The sequence below is a fragment of the Podarcis pityusensis genome (assembly GCF_964106645.2).
Source record: "Podarcis pityusensis genome assembly, chromosome: 6".
Classification (NCBI taxonomy): domain Eukaryota; kingdom Metazoa; phylum Chordata; class Lepidosauria; order Squamata; family Lacertidae; genus Podarcis; species Podarcis pityusensis.
In genome coordinates this window covers 65,773,579-65,799,700 of record NC_138030.1, presented here as the reverse complement: position 1 = coordinate 65,799,700, position 26,122 = coordinate 65,773,579, and the positions used below count along the sequence as shown (strand labels likewise).

Here is a 26,122-nt window from a genome sequence, read left to right as displayed (position 1 = left end):
GTGGGCTATAACTATAACAATTAATATGAGACTGTATTGCTAAAATAAAGAAAAAGAACAGCATCTTGCTTAGGTCGTAAAAAATCATTGGTTTTTGAAAGTTATTTTTAGTTTAGTGCAATTATTTTTATACCTACATATTGGCAAGTAAAACATGGACCACTTATAAATGCCATCTCCAACTCCTCGAAAGATTCCATCATCGGTGTCTCCGAAAAAATTTACACATCACTTGGGAAGATAGATGAACTAATATCAGTGTACTGGAAGAAGCAAATATCACCAGTTTTGAAGCATTGTTTCTTCAACTTCAACTTCATTGGACTGGTCATGTTGTGCAGATGCCTGATGATTATCTTCCAAAGCAACTACTCTATTCCGAACTTAAAAATGGAAAGCGTAATGCTGGTGGTCAACAAAAGAGGTTTAAAGACTGTCTCAAGGCAAATCTAAAAAAAAATGTAGTATACACACTGACAACTGAGAAACACTGGCCTGCGAGTGCTCCAGTTGGAGAACAGCCTTTACCAAAGGTGTCATGGGCTTTGAAGACACTCGAACTCAGGACACAAGGGAGAAATGTGCTAAGAGGAAGGCACGCTTGGCAAATCCACACCATGATCAACTCCCACCCAGAAACCAATGTCCCCACTGTGGAAGGACATGTGGATCCAGAATTGGCCTCCACAGTCACTTATGGACTCACTGTTAAAACAGTGTTTATGGAAGACAATCTTACTCGGCTACAAGTGATCGCCGAAAAAGAAGATATAAACAAATAAACAATACTCATATTATAGAGATAATATTTACATATATTATAACCTTTAAGATTCTCTGTGTGATAAAAGGCAAGATTTATTCTTTTCAGAAAAATTGGTGTAATTCTGTTCCAACAGAAAATGGCCCCTCCATGCATCTATTAAAAATAATTTACGAAAGAGGTTCCAAATGTCTTTGAAATTATAGGTTGAGTTCCTTACTGTATTTCTATATTTAGCACATTTCCCACCAATACATTATCATAAGAGATCTCAGAATGGAGTACAATCCATTAGAAAATCAAATTCAAACAATCACAATAAAAACTATTACACAACTAGAGCCGACCAAGTGTTCAAAAATGTATCAAAAATGTTACTAAATAATCTACTGTGATTCCCAATTGATGAAAAAACCCACATCCCCATTTAAAAGAACTTATCCTGCTTTAGAATCAGTTATTTATAATAATCCTCTTTCCCATTATCTGAAGAAGAAGAAAAAGCAGTAGTATTAATTTCAGTAACTTCAAATATACTGTTATAAAAATTAATCTTCATCTAGATAGTTCTGTTCTTCTGTAAAACTTCTTAGGGACATTTTGGATCTGTATCACAACTCTTTTGGTTTCAACTAAGTTCAGCAGCATAATATCTTATCAGAGAAGGATTTCAAAAAGTGTCTTCTGTTATCCTGAAATGAGTTTCCTATCTAAAGATTACATTAGGTTTTCCTTTTGATGTATTTGTTTAATCTCCATATGTTAAATGGGGTAAATCCTGCCACATTTAGATTTAAAGTAATTTAACTTTATCCCTGTGTTCCCTCAGTTAAAAATAAATACTAGGGCTGTAGGGGGCGGGAGTTGAAAGAAAATAGAAAAAAAAAGGAAAGGATGAAATATCGGGAAGAGAAACCAAAATCAAGAAGGTTGAATAAGTGTGTGTGTGTGTGTGTGTGTGTGTCAAAAAGGTTTACCATTCTCCATCCCCTGTGTATAAAATTCAATCTGTACTCCATCCTCATCCTCTGTGATAAAGGTATAAAATAGCTGATCAGCATTTTTTTTGTAGGGGCCACATAAGCATCCACTATCAATGCCTCGTGTCTTTAAAAAAAAAAAAAAACCTTGAAGACTTCTCTGTAGCTTTTAATTGGGAGTTGTAAATAAAGGTTGCTTGCATGGATGTGATTAAACAGTTGACTATTCTGGGTTTTAGTTCACTGCCGTTAATAGTATAGTAATATGTCTTATGTGCAAATTGGCTTTGAAGCTTCTTGTAAGCCATTTTGTAGAGGATTTCCTTAAAAATCTCTTAAATAAGGTAGAAATACAGCTTCCCAGAAACTCAAAACATTAAACAATTACACAGGTAGAATACATATAACATTTAATAAACAAATAAAAACACAGCAACTATAAAAGCAGCTCGAGCAAGTTAGCTAGACGCCTTCCTGAAATGGGTGGCCTTTGAAGCCAATATCCTAAACAAAACACAGTGCTAAGTAGAGAAAATTCCATTTGAGATTTGCATTTCTTGAGTGATGTGAGGCATGGAAGGGAATTCTACTGTTTTGGCAGCTGGCTGTTTGGATTAAATGACTGTTCCTACAGTCTATTTGCTTCAGTGTTTCTCTCAAAAGTTAGACATAAGAGAACCTAACTTCAGAATGATGGTGTGTTACTTCTTTCTGAGGAAAGGATAGCTGGATCATGAATGCATAAAGAGCCTCCTTTGTTTCAAGACAGCGAAGAAATTTAATTATCAGCTAAGTCAGCATCAGAATGTTCTGGTGTAGACTAAATTTTCACGACAAGGCAAGCGGCATGATTAACATTACTGTACACACAAATAATATATTTTGCTATCAGGCTTAAAATTGCAACTAATAAAGCTGACCTGCTTAGAAAAAAACAGCTTGAAACAATGTATCTGATTATTTGGACATAATGTATTGTATCTGACCAAGTTATGGAGTAGTAGGTGCACTGCAATCAACAGACAAGTTAATAATGGCTAACCTAGGTGCATTGATTTCAATGGTTCTGCTTTCAATATGACGTAGTTGGATAAAATCCATCTTGCTTTGTAAACACTGAAAACTGACTACCTTAAAGGTTAGGTTGTGATCACATGTTATGTTTTGTGCAGTTTTTTTAGATAAAGGAAGGAGCCCTATATGTGAATATGACACATAGTTGTAAACATGTGAATAGCACAGTTACACTCATCAGAAAATTGGTGCTCTCTATCAAGTATACGCGGGTGGCGCTGTGGGTTAAACCACAGAGCCTAGGACTTGCTGATCAGAAGGTCAGCAGTTGAAATCCCTGCAACGGGGTGAGCTCCTGTTGCTCAGTCCCTGCTCCTGCCAACCTAGCAGTTCAAAAGCACGTCAAAGTGCAAGTAGATAAATAGGTACCGCTCCAGTGGGAAGGTAAACGGCGTTTCCGTGCACTGTTCTGGTTCGCCAGAAGTGGCTTAGTCATGCTGGCCACATGACCCGGAAGCTGGCTCCCTCAGCCAATAAAGCGAGATGAGCGCCACAACCCCAGAGTCGGTCACAACTGGACCTAATGGTCAGGGGTCCGTTTACCTTTACCTTTATCAAGTATACATCCTATGTCACATGAAACCAAAGGAAGAATGCTGACTGACTGACTGACTGTCAGAGTAGGAGAAAATTGTATGCAGTAGCTGGAAGCCTTAAAGGAAGCACTTTACACTGCAACACTTCTGTTGCAGACCTCCACTCTAATCATCATGAGCCATTAGAATGAATGGAAATTTCTCATGTTAATATGTGTATGAAATCAGAAACTTGGACCATTCACATAATGTGGTAAGAATACAGCCTTACTGGGAAAATAATAGTCTGATTCAGTTGGACTTACTTCTGAGTAGGTGTGTATAAGATTGTACAGTTAGTTGCTTCATAAGTTGGAAATGTAAGTTTTAAAATAGTCTGTAATTTTCTGAAGGCACTGAAGCATATCTGAATAAGCTCTTATTATTATTTTTGAAACTCCCCAGTTTTCATCTTATCAAGATGTGACAGCAGTATGTTTTATGCTTCTGCACAGCATTGGCAATAACACATTTTATAGTTCAAGATGAACTTTTAGATAATTAGAATTGTTTAAAAAAAGTAGCTTCCAAATTATTATTTTAAATAGCATTAGGAGAAGCATGGCAGCCGCAGAAACGTAAGCCTTGCTAAGAAAATGAAAGGCAAATCCTGCTTGAAACAGGAGTGCTCAACCTCATGTAGAGAGAGATTGTGCCTGTGTCTGATTTTTTTTTAGGAAAGGGAGATGGTTATGTAGCACAAGTACCTTCCACTTTCAGTACTTAAAAACCCATTTCCACCCATATTATTCTGTCTACACACACGGGATCTTCTCGGCTCCTGCTTCAAGTGATGACATGTGCTGAAAGGTGCTCAGTGATCTAGGGCATCCCATGAGCCATAAATGGCAACAACAACAACAACAACAACAACAACAACAACAACAAAAATAATTGTGTAGCAGAGTGGACCCCAACTTTTATTGCCAATGAATCCATCAGGTACTCTGTCCCCCATGACATATCTAACTAATCTCAAAGTCCTTAAGCATCGGACGGCCTTTACCCTGGCACGATGTCACACCCTCCCCTCGGCTGTCATTGAAGGTCGATTTGGGAAGATTGCTTACTCAGAGCGACAATGCCCCTGTGATTCTGGACAAATAGAAACAATAGAGCATGTGCTTCTCCAGTGCCTATATTATAGAGACATTTGTATTGGCCTCATCTCCCCATTACTCCATAAGTACCCAGGGCGCACAGGACAATTCTATACCCCCCTGCTACTTTCATATACCAACCCTGCTACAAGATACAATGTTGCCTGGTTCTGCATAGCAGCGTTCAAAATTCGTCGGATGATGACCTGTGCCACAAACTAGATTTAATGAACACTCATATCGGAGTGCTGTGTCAATTGATAGCCATAGCCTTTTATATACTAACCTTTTATGCTCTTCCACATCCGTTTAATGCTCCTAACCCTTCTTTTAGATTCATTTAGCCTCTTTTAGATTCTTATAGTCTTTCATATATACCTTCTGTTTTAATAATTTTAGTTTTTCAAAATGTTTTGCAGATTTTAAATTATTGTCCGTTCCCCCCCCCCCCCTTATGCTGGTCTATGACCGTAATAAAGATTTGATTGCGTGAGTGAGTGTAGCAGAGTGTTGTACTACGACCGGGGGGGGGGGGGCAAGATTCAAGTTCCATTCAACCATGAAACTCACTGGGTCACCCTGGAATGATCACTTTAGGATTTTATTGATTTATTAGACTGCCCTTCATCATAGGAACTCAGAGCGGTTAAATTAGGATAAAAACAAGTAAATAAGTAAAATAGAACAGCAAAACAATAACTTCCCCCTTCCCGAAGACACATGTAAAAGGCTGTAGAGTATTAATCAGTTCAAGTCCTGGTTGAGCACCCCTTCAAGCTCCTTGGATAAAAGTTAGAAGAGAAATGTTAAGAACTAAATAAGGTGGTGGGATTGTAAGGTAATTTTAAAAAATTGGGAAATGATATACAACGAATTGAAGAAAATGTTCCATTTAACATTTGTTAAAAAACCTGAAGCATTTTTGTTAGGGATTGTAGGGAAAGATCTGCCAAAAAAGCTGAAAAATATCTTCATGTATGTGACAACGGCCGCAAGAGTTTTAATAGCACAAGGATGGAAGACTGAAGAAACCCCAACTAAAGAATCATGGCAAGAAAAATTGATGGACTATGCAGAACTGGCAAAACTGACATACAAGCTACAGGCCAAGGACAAGGATAACTGTGACTTTAAAGATGAATGGGAACCCTTTACAAAGTATTTGAAGATGCAACAAAGCGAACTGGACTCCTTGGCTGGCTTTGAATAAACATTCACAAACTTTTTATTGATAATAATTAGCTAAATAGTTTGAGGATCTATACAACTGTGTAACATGCAGAAAACAGCACTTTTAGAGAAATCAAAGACTGGAACTGAGGGAAGTCAGGGGGGGTCTGTGGGGGGGAGGGAGGGGGAGGGAGGGAGGAAAAATGGGGGGGATAAGGATGATATGTTTCTGGATAATATGTTTTGTTTTAATTTTGAATAAAAAAGTTATTTAAAAAAAAGAACTAAATAAGGAAAAGTCTTCCATGGGGTCTTCATGATCAATGTGAGGTGATCACATTGTGGGGGGCAGGACCAATGTGGGGGGAAGGTACATGGGCTATTGTCCAAAAGCAAACTTGGATCCTTAGGTAGGTTAACTAAGGGAAGCTCACAAACAGAAAGTTTCCTGCCCTGTCATCTCCTCAGAAGCCCACACAGCCCTGCCCGTGTTATTCAGGAGGGTCCCTGACCCTGCAGAGAAACTCTTTGGGACACAAGTAGCTAACGGGAGGAGGGGAAAGGAAGGAGGGGAAACTTTCCTTCTGTGAACTTTCTTAAGTTAACTTCCTGTCAATGAGCTACCAGCCTAAGTTCAAAGTGCTGGCTGTGCACCTTGGACCCAGGATACCTGAAAGATAATCTCTCCCCTTATACACCCAGTCAATAACTGCGCTGTGCAGATGCCAACTTATCATGAGGTCCGTTCCACACACTGTAGGAATCGGGCCTTTTGTGTTGCAGGCACTGTCTCTGTCATATTTTCAGCACCTAGAGAAGGCCTTCCTCCTTCAACAAACCTTCCGAGTTGAAATCGTCCCCATTCTGTATCAGTATTGCAACTGCTTTTTAAACTGTGTTTTTTTAAAACTGACATTTTTATTTTATTCCTTGTTTTTCACTGGGCTTCTGTGGGAGGAAGGGCAGGATATAAATTTAATGAAAAATAAATAAACCTACCAAGCCATTGAGTTTAGTATATTTTATATAATGTTTTTCCAGCCTATGTTGTAAGCTGCTTTGAGCAACTGTAGGGGCATAAACATTTTTGAATGAGTGATTGAACAGAAGAGAAAGTTGAGTAGGATCCTATAGTTGGTAGAGCATGACCCATAATCTCAGGGTTGTGGGTTTCAGCCCCATGTTGGGCAAAGGTTTCCTGCACTGCAGGGGGTTGGACTAGATGACCCTCACGGTCCCTTCCAACAATTCTGTGATTCGATTACATGGGCTACTTTAGCAGCACAGTGAGGCATTTTGATGCCCATAGTTTCCTTCTACTGGTGGTGAATGCCAGCAGCATTTAAGGCAAATCGGGGCCACTGAGAAACAAGGAGGTGGTATCAGCATGCTCTGGGGAAACCCTGGGGTTTTCAGAAGTACAAAAATGTCTTTTTTAAAGGCATACGAGAGCAAAATATTCAAACGAAACAGAGCAGCCCAATAAGTAGCCATGGGCTGTAGACTGATCGTTGGGAAGGAAATGTAACTTGTCACTGAACATGATGCAACATTTTGCTGCAGGCCTCACCTGTTGTATATACCTGACAAATCATAAAATAAGAATTTTGTTTAAGACCCTATTTGACCAGAAACCATAGTGGGATGGGGTGGGGGTAGATGTGTGTAGCCCCAGGCAAAGATAGCCCTACACACTGCCTTTAAGTGTCTGAAAAACTATCATTTCTGAAATAACACTGCCTAACTTATTCTGTTGGACAGAGCTTTGCTTCAGGCAATTTCTTCAAGGCCTTTCTGGTCTCGTCTGTGTGGCTTTGGGTGCATTTGCACACTCACTGCTCACAGCTGTTTCTGTGTTTCTAACCTGAATTCAGAGATGTATAGTGGCAAAGCAGCAGTCTTTCAGGAAAGACAGGATACAAAGCCAGCAATGGGTAATTATAGAGTTAAACATTGCCCCAGTTGTTATGGGTTGGATCTAAGACTCTACCCGGTATCTTGCTTATGTGATTACTTTCATTTTCTTAGCAGCAGTTAGCAGTGACGGACAAGTCCATTGATTTAAGTAGCTCTCCTCTCACTTAACAGTGCAATCCTATGCATGTCTCTTTGGAAGTAAGCAACATTGCTTTCAGTGGGACTTACTCTCTGGTAAATGAGTATAGGATTATAGTTCTAGTTGAATGCAGTCACACCTTGGTTGATGAACGCCTTGCAACTTGAATGTTTTGGCTCCCAAACACCACAAACCCGGAAGTGAGTGTTCCGGTTTGCAAACGTTCTTTGGAACCTGAATGTCCGACGTAGCTTCCGTGGCTTCCGATTGGATGCAGGAGCTTCCTGCAGCCAATCAGAAGCTGTGTCTTGGTTTCCAAACATTTTGGAAGTCAAACAGACTTCCGGAATGGATTCCATTTAACTCCCGAGGTACCACTGCACTACCAATAAACACCTTTCCACTTCTCTTTGTGCTTTATGAAATTTTGTATTATGCACTAGAAAAGTAATTAATAGCCAAAAAGGTATAGTAAGCCAATGTGCTGGTTCAGAAATTGCATCAAATCATGTTTTGGTATTTCACATTTTGGCTGAGTTTGAACTGGGTTTTTGGTCCTGGATTGTAGATGACCTATGCTTCCCCAAATCATAATTTACCCAGTTCAGACAAAAATGCAAGCTAAATTGATGTGGGGGAGGAAAAAAAGTGTGCAAGAGAAGGAACGTGGGGGGGGGGGGAGGTGTAGCAAGGTCAGCATGGGACTGATTCTTATTGTCCAAAAACATAGTTCTGCCATTAGGTTTGACCCAAAACACAGCCTGACTAACTGTAGCCCAAGCAATGTTATTTCTAACTCTGCCACAAAGAGCCTTTTTAACAGTTTCAGAATAACGCATGAAAATGAAGCTATATTCCACAGTCAGGCATTAGAAAAAAGTGGCAGCCATACAATTCTTTATTATATATATTTTTAAAATGCTTAGTTGTATTTATGTCCCATTAAAAAGAAAAACATGCTAAGTTGTATTGATGTCCCATTAATTCTGTCCCATTTAAAACAAACAAACAAACCAACCACCTCTCAGAACAAGGACATTGGCAGCGCCAATAGTTTCTGCAAGGAAAAGCTGGGTTCCAGTTGGAAAGGTAAACTGCACAGGCTTTAGACTGACATCTAATTTAACCAGAATTGCATCAGGGTGGAATTGATAGATGGAAAGCCGACACATTTCTGTCCAATCACATTTGCAAATGGAGACAGAAATGACAAGCATTATCCTAAGGTGCAATGTTGTTGTTTTAATGCAGCCCCAGGAGACCGTGCCTGAGGAATGTCAGCCCAGACCTGTGAATCTTCAGAGCTGACTCATGGGGCCCATGAGTGACTTCAGTGACATTTACATTCCTGTAATGTGGCTGCTTTATTTTTATTTGCTTTACAGAATGCTGTTTTCATTTCCATTGCTCAGAGCTTTTTTTTTTTTATCTACCCAGGACAAACACCATTGCACACACAAAGCTTACAGCAAAGAGAAAGAATGCTAATGTCAAATTCAAACTCTACCATTATTATTATTTAATGCACAGACAAGGCCAAGCTGGCTGACCAAGCGACCATCTGCAGCAATATTTTTAGCAGTGGGTGGGTGTCAGGGCTTGTCAGGATCAGACACAAATGGCACCACTCAAAACAATCCAGTGTATGGGTTCCAAGGCTACTTCTTGTAGGGGAGGAAATGGGTCAATCAGTAGGCATACCCATATTCCTGCTTTATTTTTTGGGAAGTAGCCTGTTGACATTGGTAGGCAAAGGCACATTGGCAGAAGCAATGGACAAGTGTGCAGATGACTGGCTGTAGGTTGCAGATAGCTAACAGGTGGGGATGGCTCTGCTACCATTCCTGATCTGCCACCCGAGTCCAGGGGCTCACCTGGGCTCATAGTAGAGCTGGGGCTGTTGGTTTTTCCAGTCACTTGATTCCTCTAGGGCTGATTGCCTGCAGATTTCCTTACTGCTGCCAGCAGGGGATGATGGAGCTGCAAGTATCAGGTCATCTAGTTTCTTTGTGACTCAGAAAATTAAGTAGGTGGGCTGGGCTTCTGCTTTGAGTCTGCTGTGGCTGGCAGACTGCCATCTAGTCTAAAAAGTGGGCCTTTTCCACAGCTGCATCAGCCCTCTGCAACACGTTCCCCTGTGCAATCCAATAAGCATCAACTGTGACATGTTTTAGATGCCTATTAAAAATACATTTGTTAATTTGGGCATTTCCTGACTGTTGATTTTTCTATTGAATTACTCTGTGTTTTGCTTCAGTGTACTGATTCTGGATTTTTATTGGGATATTGACAGGATGTACCGTACTTTATTCTATCTTAATTTTGTGATTTTGTGATCTTTGCTTTCTACATTTCTGAGGGTCACATGACAGTGGTCAGTGGGGCCAGAGGCAAATATGAGCAGAACAACCTTTGCACAGTAGGCCAGTTTCTACACACAGCCCTCTATGTCCTCCATCCAAACAAGAGGCTCTATCAGAGTTGAAGGGCATATTGTGGGCAGGGAAATTACTTGGGGTGCAAGGCAGGGCCAGCGAGGGATGTATGACCAGGGGAGACCTCTAAGGGCCAGAAGAGAGGCCATATGCAGTTCCTGGGACCCGAGAGACTCTGGACTAGAAACTGGTTCAATAAACAAATAACATTGCCAGGGATCATGTGATCTAGCCACATGAGGCAACCAAAGTTTCACCAGGTATACTGGCTGCATATCTTTGTTGCATTGTCACCATTTCCCCCACTACCTCATTGCACAACTTCCTAGCTTCATTTTTGCATCCAGTTGTATTTTTTCTGCAGGCGTACACTGATTTAAAAGTCATCCTCTCTCAACTGGGAATTGCCATATTGAAACTCATAATTCTAAGCATCCTTGTCAAACTATAACCCCCAGGATGTTGGCTGGGGTTGTTTTGTTTTGTTTTGTTTTTTGTTTTGTTTTGTGAAGGGCAGGAAGAAGCCACAACAGTTGCACTGCTATAAAACTAAAACGAGGCTGTTCACACATTATTGACTCAAAATGCAGCTAGGTTGTTCTTTTTCTCAACTTGGGTCGAAGCTGGTTTGTGGGGGGAAATGCCTCAAAATGCAGTATTTTATAAGAAACAACAGGATAAATACATGGATTGCGACTAACATATTGTACACGTGGCTTCGCAAACCAGTGGATGCAGGACTGTATGCACAGCCTAAGCCTGTAGTTTAGATATGCCCTTAGACATTTTCAAAGAGCCTTAAAAGGATGCAGCAGATGTCCTTTCAATTAGGAATGTGTGTAATTAGCACCTTTAGGGAGCATGCCAATCAGGCAGATTCTCAAAAGTTTTCATTAACTCATGACTAACTACTTGCATTCAATTAAGAAGGCACCGCTCAGTGGAAAAAAGTTTCACTTTGAAGTCTCCTGCAGTTTGCTTCCTTTCAGCCTTGGTTAACTGAGCAAAGGCTGCGCACAGCATGTCGCATCCTTCACCGGGAGCCCCAGAGACACTGCAGAGGAGCCTCATTTGCATCAACAAAAAAGGGAATAAGGGCATTGCTGAAATACAGCAGCTAATTCATTCTGAATCCGGACAGCAGCTTCATTTGTAGGCACTTCCAAGTCCCAGGGCGTTCTGTGGCTTTGACTAAAGGTCTCATTGGAGATGCTCTTTGAAGGGAAAATGCATGCCACCTTGTTAGCTTAAGCAACACCACGAGGCATTGGGTCAGATTTCCACCGCAGAGATTGTGCAGAACCATAGCTTAAACGTATGTGGATATTGCAAGCACAAACTCTGTGCATTGTTATTATCCAGCTGATTTAAATGAGGATAAGTAGCAGTTAGAGGCTGCTAAAGGTAGTTCGATTCTGTTAATTTTACCCTTTGCTCCTTGATGGCTAGTCTGTCATTGAGGTATAATGTTGATATTATTGATGCTGGATACTGGCAAGTGTCTTGTTGGTATGTTTCATCCTCAAGTAAACTTTTCATATGTTTCAAATAAATTGTAGCTGTTGGAATATCGATGGCATATGACAGCATATTATTTTCATCTATATTTTTGGTTCTATTTCACTTAAATTGTCTTGTGTGAACTGCTTTGAGCACTATGTATTTGTGCACAATGTAGTATATAAATGAACCAGATCATGGCTTTGAACTCTGATCATTTGCCTAGATTGGTAATGTTTCTTTTATTGTAATGCCTCATTGCGGTTTTATTAATTTTACTATTCCACGGGAGTAACTGTAAAAGCTTTGTCATTCCACAGTCTTCTATTGTTCTGTTCTGAGCTTTTGCTCTGAAACACTCACCTTCTAATCAGCACTGGTGATTTTCCACAATATCTACAAGGATAAGTTTCAGCTAATTCCATGTAGTCTGCTGCCAACAATGTAAGGCCTGGGGCTGGAAGAATGGAAGAGGCAGGACACCGCCACAAGGTGCCAAGCTGTGCAACAAGGAGAGATTAAATCTTTGGCCCAGAGAGTGAGTTGAACACTCACTTTATATTGTAAAGGACCCCTGATCGTTAAGTCCAGTTGCAGATGACTCTGGGGTTGCAGCGCTCATCTCGCTTTACAGGCCAAGGGAGCTGGCGTTTGTCCGCAGACAGTTTTTCCGGGTCATGTGGCCAGCATGACTAAGCCACTTCCGGAGCAACGGAACACCGAAACCAGAGCAGCGCATGGAAACGCCATTTACCTTCCTGCCGAAGCAGTACTTAATTATCTACTTGCACTTTTGGGCATGCTTTCAAACTGCTAGGTTGGCAGGAGCAGGGACCGAGCAACAGGAGCTCACCCCGTCACAAGGATTCGAACCGCTGGCCTTCTGATCGGCAAGCCCAAGAGGCTCAGTGGTTTAGACCACAGCGCCACCCGCGTCCCTTCTTTATACTGTAGAAGCAACTGAATGGTGTTTTGAAACTTAGTTTGTAATGGCTTTCCCAAACTCCTTTCATAGAACCAGCACCCCATCCATGATTGAATATCTGGATTCTGTGATTTCATGCCTTGGTGCTATGTAATTTCTACTTTCATCTTAATGAAAAGAGCACAATGGATGAATTCATGTAACCAGAGCAAAAGGAAACTACCGGTAAAAAGAGGAGCATGAAAATCAGGCGTTAATCTCTCTGTGCATTTCTAGAAGGCTCTTCACTCGTGCTGGTGACAGAAGAAAAAAGCTGTTTGTAGGCGCTGTTGTGACTCAACTAAGTCCAAAGACAGAAAATAGTTTCTTCTTTTTTCTTTGAGCAGAAGGCAGCTTGAAAAAAGGACTGCCTGCTTGTGATGTGCAAATGAATTTTGCTTTTGCCTCTGGTGAATGGGGTTTGCAAGTTTTGGGGAATTTGTTTCAAAACATGCAGAGGCAAATGTGGAGTCTACAGAGAGAGAAGATGTGGTACTTCTCTCAAGCCACCTGTAATTCTCCAAAACTAATATTTATAAACAAATGTATGATGCTGCCATATACTGAGACCATTAGTCCAACTAATCAGATTTTCTTTCTTTGGTTGGTAAAGTCTTTTTGTGTCCTCAGGTAAATAAAAACATTTTTCTAGTGCTCATGATCTTTCTTTAACCAGCAATACTGAGCCTGTGAGTGGCTGAATGGACACTACAACTGAACTAAGGACTTTCCTAGTTGTCTGCCTCTGTCCCCGTTTCAGACTTTAGCGGAAAGGAAGGTGGCCTGCAGCATAATGGAGAAAGCTGCCTGATTTGAATGGTAATATACTGCTGCACTCAACTAGCTTGTCATGTGGTGACAACTGCCACACGGAAGACTTGTTTTCCCTTTCCTTCCTCTCTGGGTCTTTTGGCTCCCAAGAGGTAATGAAAGAAAGTTGGACTCAAAGGAGAATACGTTTTTCTCCTCAACAACTAAAGTGAGATTGAAGTTCCGCATTTTGGGTTTTGTGGTTTCCCCGCTGGAATTCGCCGCATGGGATTTCTCTCCTCACATGACAGAGCAGGAGTGTAGCCTTCCTGATCAGATTTAGCTTTGACAGTTTGAGACTCCCTCTTCGCTTTCAAGGACTCTCTGGAGTTGATACGCCCTTGGCCCATCTTAGTTCACAGCTGTGGCACTTTTCTTCAGGCTTTCGGCCCTGACTTGTCAAAGGCTCCTCTCTACATTTTAGCTCCCACCCTCTTATCCAGGCCAGCTGTTTTTAGCTTCTATATAGGAGTTTTATCATCGTCTGCTTAATAAAGGTTTGGGGAGTTAAACTGTGCCAAACACTGAACCCCTGGATTCAGCTTATATTAAATATACCTATATAGATAACAAAATAAGTTGATACATCGGTGCTGCCACAGTCTGAAACTGATTCTTCCCCCTCCAAAACTGGCTGAACCCCACTTATCCAGATAGAGGAACCACCCACACACAGCTTGTTGGGAAATAAGCTTCAAGTTATTGGCTTTCATCCTGTCCTTTACCACTGTCAGGCACCTGTCTAGCACACCAACCACAACATCTGAATACAGATGAAAAGCAGAAACAGAGTAGGGTGGGATACCACACATTTATGGCACCATGCAGATATCAAACAGCACTCAGCATAGCACTGAAAATCTGATTATGTTAGTTCTATGAGGCCTCTAAATGGGTACATCACATAACTCACCCTCCACACTCATGCCAAGCTTCCCTCTACACATGATACCTTAAAGGTAAAGGTAAAGGTACACCTGACCGTTAGGTCCAGTCATGGATGACTCTGGGGTTGTGTGCTCATCTTGCTCTATAGGCCAAGGAAGCCGGTGTTTGTCTGCAGACAGCTTCTGGGTCATGCGGCCAGCATGACTAATCTGCTTCTGGTGAACCAGAGCAGCACACAGAAATGCCGTTTACCTTGCCGCCGGAGTAGAACCTATTTATCTACTTGCACTTTGACGAGCTTTCAAACTGCTAGGTGGGCAGGAGCTGGGACCGAGCAATGGGAGCTCACCCCATCGCAGGGATTCGAACCACCGGCCTTCTGATCGGCAAGCCCTAGGCTCTGTGGTTTAGACCCACAATCCATTACTTGCCCAATTCTTTCCTGCTTTGCACACCTGATCTAATTAAGCCCTTCTCAGGAGAAGTTAGTTTCCAACAGTTTAATAAAAGATACCCAGCCCTCCACAGTAACCACCAAAACGACCATCCTCCCCCAACGAAAGGCCTAATTTCTCTGCAAACCTCAGTAGAGTAGCTTGCCTAACACTTCCTGTTGAGTCAAAGCTTCCCTGAAACGCACATATCGGGGCATTCCACATAAGCTCACCAGAATTAATTTACATGTTTTGGATGGTACTCAGCAGACTTCTCACTTGTGGCAGCGTTTCCTCCCAGATCTCACCTGGGTCTCTTCTCTCCATCATTTCCCCATCTTTTATATGGAGAGTTGAATGTTGCCTGTCCTTCACCAAGACCCACAGACCTACATACGGTAGTTTTTATATTGCTCACTTTCTTTTTGAACACCTCTACAAAGCACTTAGAAACCACAAGCCAGGGTTTGTTTGTCCCCAATTGCCACTTACAATAGCAACAGTATCTGAGTGAGAAAGGAATTAATTTAAAAAAAAACAACCACATAAAACCTTTTAACTAATTTTCCCCCAGTTTTTATTTTCTTTTTGACACAGTTTTATACCCTTCTGGGATTTGGATAAGAATCCATTTATTTATTGCAATATTTCTTTTAAAAAAAGTAAATAATTATCATTGAATGTGTCTGTGCATATAGATCTGTTTGTTTATGTGTGTGTATACATACCATAACATGCATTTTATACCCTTTTAAAGTTGTTGTCATTCTTGACACTCTTTTGTATTCCTGTATCATTTTGTGTATATTCTCTAGAATGTGGGTTTTTTTTAGTCCCAGTAACGTCAGAAAACTATGAATAGCCACTACACACAAATAGCTTCCCATGTGGGACAACCCCCAGACCTTTCTCTTTTCAAGCAGCAACCATGCTGCAAAGTAATGGTGTGACGTGCTTTTTAAGCAACTGGACTCCCTGCGTTTATTATGCAGATAGTGGTGATTTTGGTTCAATCCAACACTTTAGTCAATTCCAACCATGGTCTTTTCTCTCCCCAGTTTACATCCCAAACAAGAATCTTATTTTCCAATCAATGCACACACCCAGACATCACATAATGGTCACCCTGCTGGGATGACCCCCTCCCCCAGTAAGCAACTCTTGTTAGCTACAAGCAATTTGGAGTTTCAGCAATCCTTATCACATCTGTATTGTTGGCTGTATTTGTTCACAAACGAATGAGCATGGTGGTTAAGAGGCAAGCATGGTAGGATTTCATGCTGGCTACTGCTGTTGTATATTATATTTGTCCATAATTCACACAATTTCTGGGAGGCAGTAAAACAGCCTTTCACCAAGTATGTATTTTTCATGTGCACTCTCCAAAAACAATAATTTATAAGCAAATGTTCGTTTCTTTTACAGCCCTCCTATGGTATTCCGGTGTCATAATTTATCCCAAGGCTTTCTAAGTCAGCCCCAACACAGTAAAAGATCATTAGAAGACACATCTAAACTTTTGTTCTGGCAAAGCCAGTAAGAAGTTTCCTGCAGTACACATGCTGGCTAAATTAATTCTAGAACTAACGCATTAGGGGTATTTTATGTCCACGGCTCATAAAATCTGCCAACATTTGAAGCCAAGAGGAACAGAATCTGAATGAGGTGACAGCCACAAATTACATTAGAATTGGTTTACCAGCTATTATACCAATTTTATAAATTACATGCATAGCTGCAGCCTCTTTAACAAACTTGAAAATGACTCTAGTCTTTTTCAATCACAGGGATGCCAACAAGTGAGCATAAGGAGTTCATAGAGCATGCCCAAGCCAGCGGTGGACCCAGACTCTTGGTTCTCATTTTGTAAAAAGGAAGTCAGCAAGAAATCTAAACATGGAGGCATCTAGAAAGCAAAACATGGAGGCAAGCTTCTAAGAATCTGCTGTTGCTAAGGTCGCTTAATCAATCACTGTTGCTAAGAAACCAGAGGAAGAAATGCTGGGATTCAGGATGGGGGGGGGGGGGTACCTCCCAGAACAGAAGAAATCAGGACTATGAACTGTCACAGTTAAAGCAAGGTGGGTTGGTTTTCTGGCTTTCTGCATGCTTATTTTTTCTTTACATCATCTATATTTGTGGTTGAATATTGGTATATTACTTTTTCTTCCAGGAATTTGAGACTGCGTACATTATCCTCCCCTCCCACTTTATATCTTTGCAACAGCCCTGTGATATAAGCTGGACTAAGTTAATATATGTACATAAGCAGCAGTTCTTGCCAGTAGGGGGGTGGATGCAGGGGCCCCAATCCTCATACAATGTACTATTGCCATATTTTCTCCCTCTACCCCTCCCTCTAGCACATTCTCTGTCTCTCATGCACATACATTCCATTCCATTTCATTCACTTCAATGGAACAGGGCACCTGTGATGTATATGGCATAAGCATGGAGGGAATGGAATGTTCAAATGGGAATGATTCCTCCAGCCAGAATATTAGATTGGCAGAAACACAAAACAAAAGCCTCTGAAATGCTGTCTGTACTCTGGAATGTCTTCCCTAAAGAGGCTTGGTTAAATTCTGCCCTCCAGGATTTTGGGACCTTTCTTTATAAATCAACTTTTTAAGCTTCTCTTAGATAACTCATTTACTGCTGTAATATTTTGTTTTTCAATGTTGACTCTGCTTGTGCTCGTCTATAAGACGTTTGTGTTTTAGCAGTATTTTAACTGTGTTTTAAAAATTTTGTTGGGCCTGACTTGGACCCTGGGAAAGTTCCTGCTTTACACTCACCCATACCCATTTTCCTCTTCAAAAGCCTTGGCAGGTTATGCCCTTGGATATTTTGTTTTAAGAGCTCTGCCCTTTGTTTGTTCTTGCTTTATACCCACTCACAGTGCAATCCTCAGCATATTTACTTCATTACGGCTTACTGCCTAATAAGTGTATTTAGGATTGCAGCCTTAATATGTCAGTGGAACTGGAGCTCAAGTCAATTCAGGTTTTCCTCCTGTGGAGCATCTTTTTGTGCCTGGGTGTGACAGCCAGCTAAGTGCTCCTGAGAGAAAACACAACCTCTGCCTGTTTGGGTCCTATGGGCCTTAGGCGGGATTAAAATGGGCAAATACTGGTAAGCCAATTTTCTTTAACTGAAACTGTATGTACGTATGTACATATGTAATTATGTACGTAGAATACAGCAAATGCTCCTAAAGAGCTAAATGCATAAGTAATTTGTTTAAAAGATTAACAAGGCAACAGTCCCCGTGACTATTTACAGAGAGTAAAATAAAAAACATTTTTTACTTGCAAACTTTGTAGTCAATCCAAGTGGTTTGCAGAGGTGCCGGACACTTCAGAGATGCTCCTTTGCAAATATTTTCAGTCCCAAAGTGGGGGAACAACCGCAGCAAGTGGCTGTATGGAGGGCCTAGACCTGCAAGTATAATCCAAGGATAACAAATTATAACATATACAATGCCAGATATACAAAAAGGGGGGTCCCCACCCCCTTGCTAATTAATCACATGTAAATTTAGGCATGCATTTACATAAAATAAAATGACCTTATGCAGAGTGATAAGAGCCCAGAAATATTATCAAGTTCATGATAATAATCCATTGAGGGACTCCCCCTTTACAGTGCCAAACCAACTCATTCATGGGGGATATATTAGCAAGATCCATCTAAGTCAGAACAAGAATACAGGAACCACACAAATTAGGAGCCAAGCTTTAGAAGTGCTCTTGCACACAATCATATTTCAAAAACTGCCAAGGAGACGCTCATTTCAATTAAAAAAAAAAAAAGGGCAAAGCATAAAAAGGAGTGCCTAGTTCCAGAACAAAATACTATTTGGACCATCTCTGGAGATGAAAAGTTTTAGTTGCTATTTGGAAGGAAGATGCTAACATCTGGACCATTATTCAGAGTGGGGCAAGCTGCTTAGATTAAGTACCTAATAATAAAAGAAACCACAAATGTGTCTAGGGGAAAAGCAGCTGTCTTGGAATCTCTGGCAGCCCCAACCTTGCACATGTTTTATAGTGCTGAGAGGAGACTACAAAATCCTACCATTTATGTAAAGGCTTAACGTTTCCTTGTTGAGACTCCTTCTGCCACTATAGCCCAATTTCTCTTTGGGATTTGGGACACAGGCCTCATTTTTGCACTTTGAATCCTCAAATACAATTCTGTCAGCATAATTCTTCAGTCTCCTGCAGTCTGGTACAGAAGTTCATCTCTAGTTCGCCATGGTGACCTCAGGGAACATATTCAATATTTCATTGTTAACTTCATTTTAGACTGGAAGCTTGGAAACTCAATTCGACAGCAGTGAGCTGAACCAGTTTCAGGCAGAACTATATACGGTATTCAGACCTTGCAGGTAACCTTGAGCTGTCTGTTGCTTCCTGAGAAAGTGAAGGAGTCCAACATGCTTCTAAGCTGTTATACTTTGTTAGCCTCAGAATCAGCTAAAATGCGAAAGCAATTATCTGTATGCAGTTTTCCATAGCAAACCCCTGCCATATATTATAGAAGACATGTATTCTCAGCTTTAAGGGCAGCAAGAGTGTTTTTAGATATCACAAAAGCGGTTTGAAAGCAGTTATGGATCTTGCATGGAACAGGAAACACTGTTGAGATCTACGGATTCAAAAATTCTCCCACTGAGTCAGAATGAAACACCACTAGCATAACAATCTGTCTCCAGTGCAGTTAATGAAGCTGTGGCCAGTTTCAACCTATTTCTGTCTCCTGGTCTGTTATTTGGTTTTGCATCCTTGCCTAGCCCTTGCCTGGGGCCACTAGGACAACTGCCTTTCAACCATCAATCACCCAGCAATTTGCCTGTAAACCTGCAAATTGCAAATATGATGCTGAAAGTATCTTACCCTTCTCCTTCTAGTACCACAAAGTGTATTTCAAACTAGCTGAATATTTTCTACGAAGGCTATCCTGTCTGCAGAGGCAGACTTTGGTCTTTGAAATTTCTGTGGCACCCTTTGCGAGGCCAAAATTTGGCACCCCCTGCCTCTCGTCTTCCATTCTGCTCAATTTACTACAGGTAGTTGCAGTGTTCTGTGGCATCCCCTAGGCTCGGCACCCAATGCAGCAGAACCAGTCACACAGCCCTAAATCCACCTCTGCTGTTTGCCTTGTCCATTCCCAAACACCAAGCTGAGGTATTGTTCCCCAACTCACCACAGTCAGCAGTATGAGAACATGGCAAATTTTACAGCACTGATAAAATATACAAATTTAGAAGAATAGAAACCATTTCTAGTCTATATAAAAAGTTACCGGTATTTGTCAAGCAACAAATGTAATTTTCTATATGGAAAAAGAATTAAATATTACGTAAAAGAAAACACAGTAGTTAATTGAGCTTTGTTTTCTGTATGTTTAAGCCATAGTTTCAAGTGCACTCAATATGGCATTTAACCCTGCATTTTAAGTTCCCTCCTAATAAAAGAGGGATAGTTTTAAAAAATCAGCAAGTTAAATGAACTGTCTATATTTACTCACACAGTTCTCCTTGAAGGATTACTTGCTTTTACATAGCTGTGAAGACATGGGATATCAGGTTGTTACTCGCATCCATGTCCCATCCCCAGAATGTCTTATGGTGGCAAGAACTGATGGCTTCAAATCTCATTTTACTTTTAGCTCATACTACATGTGGATGGAGTTGCAAATTCTACAGGTTAACAAGAGATCACAGGGATCACCAGCTGAGCTTACACCATAAACTGCCTTGGATAAACATAAGGAATGCTTCAGTCTCCCAAAAAGCATTCCAAGAAAAGAATTCAATTCTCCCTCAAAATGGATCAACAGATCTTTTAATCTGCTCCCAGTTTGCTTCTATGTCACATAAGGAAATGCCTTCTACATGGGGGCAACTTGTTGCATTAAAATGGACACACGTTCGTCTGCTAAAATATGCTGAGCTAATTTATGCCATTTCTGAAAAGGAAGGAATTGGTCTTGTGCTAAGTATCCTTAAGGCAGAAGCAATACAGTACAAAAAAGAGAGTAAAATAATGTTTGCTTTTATGTGTTCTCCTGGCAGTTGCAAAGACATTAGAAACTGCACAGATGTTCACAGAGGACTCTAGTGCCCTCTTTCTGCTCTGGTGAAACTTGCACATTAATTGGACCGTAAGATTTGTAACAAAACTAGTATTTGTGCATGCCAGTTAGGCAATCATTAATACTCTGGTAGATATATTGCTTTCATTTGTGCTTGCTCACATCTCTTGGACTTAGTTATGACCCTGAACTAGAGGACACTGCAGGACATAAAAGGGGATTTCAACCAGAAATGTTTTCAAACAATGACAAATGTAACATGAGAAGGCTAAAGAGAAGCCATTCAGGGATCATAAATCTGGAGAAAGAAAACCCTAAATGTCAAATTTAACTAGTCTTATGATTTGGCAGACAGGGAAGACCTTGAGTTTCTGTGCCTATCTGTGTGTCCCATAGCACTAAGTAGATCATTTCAGGGAGGAACTATCACAAATGTCAATCTAGAAAGAATTTTGAATTGAGGGTGGGGAAATGAATAGTAATTGCTCTCAGCTACAATATAACAATGGGTGTCAAATTGAGTTGTTTCTTACTGACAGTAGTTCACTAGCGTGAAGGGTATATGTCTTGCAGAAATCCTTCTTCAGCTCATTCTGGGAGACCAGAGCTCAGTTGGACCTACCAACATCCCAAGGCTTCCAGAGCCTTTCACAAGGCTGTCTACTCCCTATAGTTATTTCTGACACCACTCCTTTTCACATTCCATCTTTCTCACAGCCTGACTTATCACTTCTGTTACTAGTTTAGGCTAGAGGACTGTGCCGGCCCAGCCCTTAGGTGGGATTAAGCTGCTGCCTCAGGCTGCAGAAACCCCTGAGCCTCTGCCCACCTCATTGCCTCCACTGCCCCTGGAGATGCAGCACCAGCATCAACCTTGATTTCTGGCAATTTTTTGTGAGATCTCACAGAAATCACAGGTGTGTGACATCTTGCTGGAAATCAAAGAGCTTGCATCGGAAATTGTCCCTGCTGGTGGCAAAGGCAGGGCAGGTAGCAGTGGCAGGGCAGAGACCACTTCCCGTTTCTCCTCAAGCAGCGAAACAGTACCTACTGGCCCTGCTAGAGTGATTTTGGAAGCATCTACCATCTGGCTTGAACTATTTTGAGCCAGAAAGGGTGGGGGCTAGCATTCAGCCCAGGAGTCAGTTCATCAATGCATGACTGCAAGAAATTCACCTGGTGTTTGAAAGTACAATTTGCCTGATCTTACGTGCCTTCCTGAATTCTTGTTTTAGAATAGGTGCTTGAAGTAAAGACACACCATCTCTTTCATCAGCTATACTTATGCTTGTCTGTTGTTCAGAACTGCAAGGTCACCTGTACTGCTGTAATGCTATTCTTGCTCATCAGAGTGCAGGGCTCTTGCATCTTGAATTCAGACAGATCTGCTGGTGCCATTAGCCATAGAAGGCCTATGTTTCTGCAATGGCGGGAGACCCATGACTCTCCAGATTTGGCTGCACTCGCATCAGATGGAGCCAGCATAAGCCAACGGTCAAGGATGATAGCAGTCTAGGAACATCTGAAGGGCCACAGATTTCCCATTCCCATTCTATGAGTTATGCTCCAGTTTCCCTTGACTGCTGTCCTTACCTTCTGGTAACCATTCCTGACACCTACCTACCATCCTCATTTTTGCTATTTAGTGATACCTTGTAAAAAAATATGTCCACATGAATTATTTAAAATGTCGTTCTGCACTCAGTTCCCCAGGGCTCTCAGAATTAAATTTCTGATTGAAGGGTGGGGAAGGAATTAATCCTGATTCTGCTCAAGTTTAATTTCACATGCATGAACATTAAGGCTGGGATCCTATATCTAATTATCTGGGAGTAAGGCCCATGGAACTGAATGAGCCTTACTTCTGGGTAGACAGCCTGCCATTTCATATACTGCAACAGCAATGATAACACACTGTAGGGCCATTCATTTTTTCATTTAACTTAGAGTATATAATTAACCCAAGGATACCCTAAGGGAGTCTATAATATTTCCATATGTGAAACCTTGGAGACTACCCTATAAGATTGCCAGCAATGATAGCAATTTATACCATTAGTTGATGATAGGTGCTCAGCACTTTTGGAAGTCAAGCACTTGCAATTAAATATGTTTGAAGCCAAAGTTAGAGTAGGAAAGAAGTAAAATAATAGGAATGTATAATTATCATTAAGTAGAAGATGGAAAGAGAATCTAATTTAAAGTATATTAAATGCTTATTCCTCTTTCCTGTTCCCACCATGGAAGAGTACAGATCAGCACTTTATAGAGGCAAACTGGGAGAGAAAACGTATGAGATCCATTAACATGCTTAAACAACATTTTAAGGAGAGATTGGAAAGGCATGTTGCTAAGACAGGTGGAACACATACAAACAGACACAAACAAAATAAGTCTGGTCCAATATATATACATTTTTATGACTGGACAGTTGGACATGAATATTATTTTGCCAGCCTTACTTTATGACATTTCCGTACCTGCTTAAATGTCATAAATAATTTTACCTTGAATCATTTTTTTGTTCAGTGGCCATAAATATGACAGTATATTGCAGAGTCCTGATTAGATGAGATCCCAAGTCCCAGTGTGTGATGTGAATTAATAACTGTCTGGCTGCTGGCGATTACAGCTTTGGTAAAGGAAGTCAGCAATTCAACAACATTGCCCGAGTTCAATAGCACAAAGAGATCAGTCTTTTTTTCTGACCCCTTCTGCGAGGAAAGTTAGGTGTGCACCATGTATGGCTTCTAATTTTTCAGCATGAAATAAACTAATATTTCCATTGCAAGTGCATAGTTCTTTGTAGAAAAATGCTTTTTTGAGCTGGCCATACAGCAAGTGGGGAGCTGAAAACAGCAGAAGTACTGCTATATTTGAGCTATGAAACTTCAAAGAAATTGCTGAAAACTTTCTTTTAGAAATCACATCCTCACCCCCCGCTGTGTATGACTGCAAACACGGGGAGGTTGACAGGCACTTGGAAGAGCATCAGTCACACTGGTTGGACTTTGGGTTATTTGGTAGGTGGTGTGATGGGTGGAGCTGGCACAATGAAATCATTCAACAGTATCACCCATTTGGAACAAACACCCTGAACTGCTGTCCCACGAACAATCCAGCATCATGTGTCCAGGAACCAGGAACCAGGAACCATGGGAAGGATTTGACCATTGTTATACCGGTCATGGATGATCAGGAGCCAGGTGCATTACCAGGGACTGTAACCCCTGCTGCCCGGAGTAATCAAAACAGTGCCACTCAAGAGCAAGGTCTCAAATTCAGTGCTATAACGCAGTGTGGCGATTCTTTGGCCCTGCCTGTAGTTCTTTTCAAAAAACTTGATAATTCCAAATTCCCTCAATTGCCTCTGTCAAAAAAATGTGCATGGCATGCAGCATTTATTCTACACTCCCAGCCTTTCCCTTTTACTTGTCTTACCCACGCATCTGCATGGCTCCAGGTGCGTGCCGTACTCTCTGGAAAGCCATGAAGGAGCTCGGTGACAGGCAGACAAGCAACATTCTGCTGCAGGAGGTAGCTGGGGGCCTTATTAATGGAAAACATCTGGTGCGCAGGGATAGTCGGGAGCAAGCTGGATTTTATATATTAGCTCGGTGCAAATTGCCAGTTCAGTGCAACAAATAGAGTCAATCAGATACGTTGTCCCGAGGAATTTCTGGCACATGGATAGGTAATGGATATTTAATGTTTAGTAGCTATGGAGCATGAAACAAAATATTACGACTCTATGGAGGCACCATTTTGTGTTCTCTCTCTCTCTCTCTCTCTCCCCCTCCCATCACACCTACACACACACAATAAAATGAAAATACACAGCTTTATCTTACATGGAAAGTGGGGCCATCCACATAATATTAATAATAACACAACAGAGCTTTTTGTGTTTATAGTCTTCTTGCCCTGACATCAAACCTATATCCTCTAACTCAGGAAGCTCAGGCCCAAAGGCCAAACGTCACCAAGACTCCTTATTTCTTTCTTTAGAGCATTTGTACCCCTTTCTTTGGCCATAAAAGCTCCCAAAATGGCTTACATCTCATGAAAACAAGATGCCCCTGCCAGTCTGAGGGAACGGCTGCTCCCAGGTCTTCTCCATCCAGAGGCTTGTTGAGGCTGCTCCGCTGAGGCGCAAGGCGGCTTCTTTTCTCAGCTGAAAAGCTTAATGAGCCCCTCTCTGGCTCATGTGAACCGGAGCAGCTGTGGGCTGCTTTTCCTCAGCTGAGGCGTGGCTTTCCCACATGTCAACTGTTAGCTGGGCGGCTGAAGAGTCTCAGCAAAGCCCCACTTTGCCTCCGGCTCGTGAGGAAATCCTCTCTGGAGTCCGTAGACAATGTTCCCTTCAGGCTCCAGGGAGGGTCTCTTCATGGGGGGCTTTGCTGAGGCTAGTCAGATCCCCACACTTCCAGGCCCCAGCTGAGAGGTGCTGGAATGCAGTTCAAGACAGTTCTGGCTGAAAAAAAGCCCTGGATACACTCTTGGCTGCAGTACAGCTGCTGCTTATTACGCTCAGTTGGTAGAGCATGAGATTCTTAATCACAGGGTCATGGGTTCAATCCCCACGTTGAGCAAAAGATTCCTGCATTGCAGGGGGTTGGGCTAGATGACCCTTGAGGTTCCTTCCAACTCTACATTTCTGTGAGTCTGTGAATGTCCAGTTCCACCAGTGGAGCCAACACAATGCTCCCACCAGTGCGCCTTACAGTCATCTCATCCCTCCCAATCATAGCTGTCAACTTTTCCCTTTTCTTGCGAGAAATCCTATTCGCAATAAGGGAATTTCCCTTAAAAAAGGGGGAAATGTTGACAGCTATGCTCCCAATAAGCAGCAGGGAAGCCATTGCAGGGATGCTAATGCTACCGGCTGCATCCCACAGGCTGAGCCACTCCTGGAACCAGAAACCCTCAGTCCGAAGCCCAGAGATGGAGCCCACAGGAAAGCTTTCTTGTGGAGAGGAAAACTGGATCTCACAATTTGCGTTAGAAAGTGTTGAATTTTGGGGCTATGATTAAAAGGACACTTAGGTTGGATTTTCCCCTTCATGTTATATCCAAAACCAGCAGATGAATAAAAGTTAAGTTAGAATTGCTTTTCAAACAACACAAAACTCCAGGCAAGGTGATAAATCTGGATTTTTAGCAATAATGATGAATGTGTTTATTTCCGAAGGCCTTTTGCATCCAGTATGTTTTTTGTAATATTTTGTATTCCCAAAGTTGATGAAAAGATGACTTAAAGGTGACTTTTCC

The 26,122-nt window shown here is 41.4% G+C and overlaps 1 protein-coding gene across 1 annotated transcript in view; it reads right to left on the bottom strand.

Annotated features, from left to right (window-relative positions):
- Nucleotides 1–19,624, bottom strand: part of ST6GALNAC3 (ST6 N-acetylgalactosaminide alpha-2,6-sialyltransferase 3) — a 280,203-nt gene extending 260,579 nt beyond the window's left edge. The window contains exons 1-2 of the mRNA XM_081009016.1: nt 18,830–19,624; nt 18,061–18,190 (exon numbers count right to left, since the gene is read on the bottom strand). The gene's annotated coding sequence lies outside the window, so the exon portion shown is untranslated. The remainder of the gene's footprint in view (nt 1–18,060; nt 18,191–18,829) is intronic.
- Between the last annotated feature and the right edge of the window lie 6,498 nt (nt 19,625–26,122).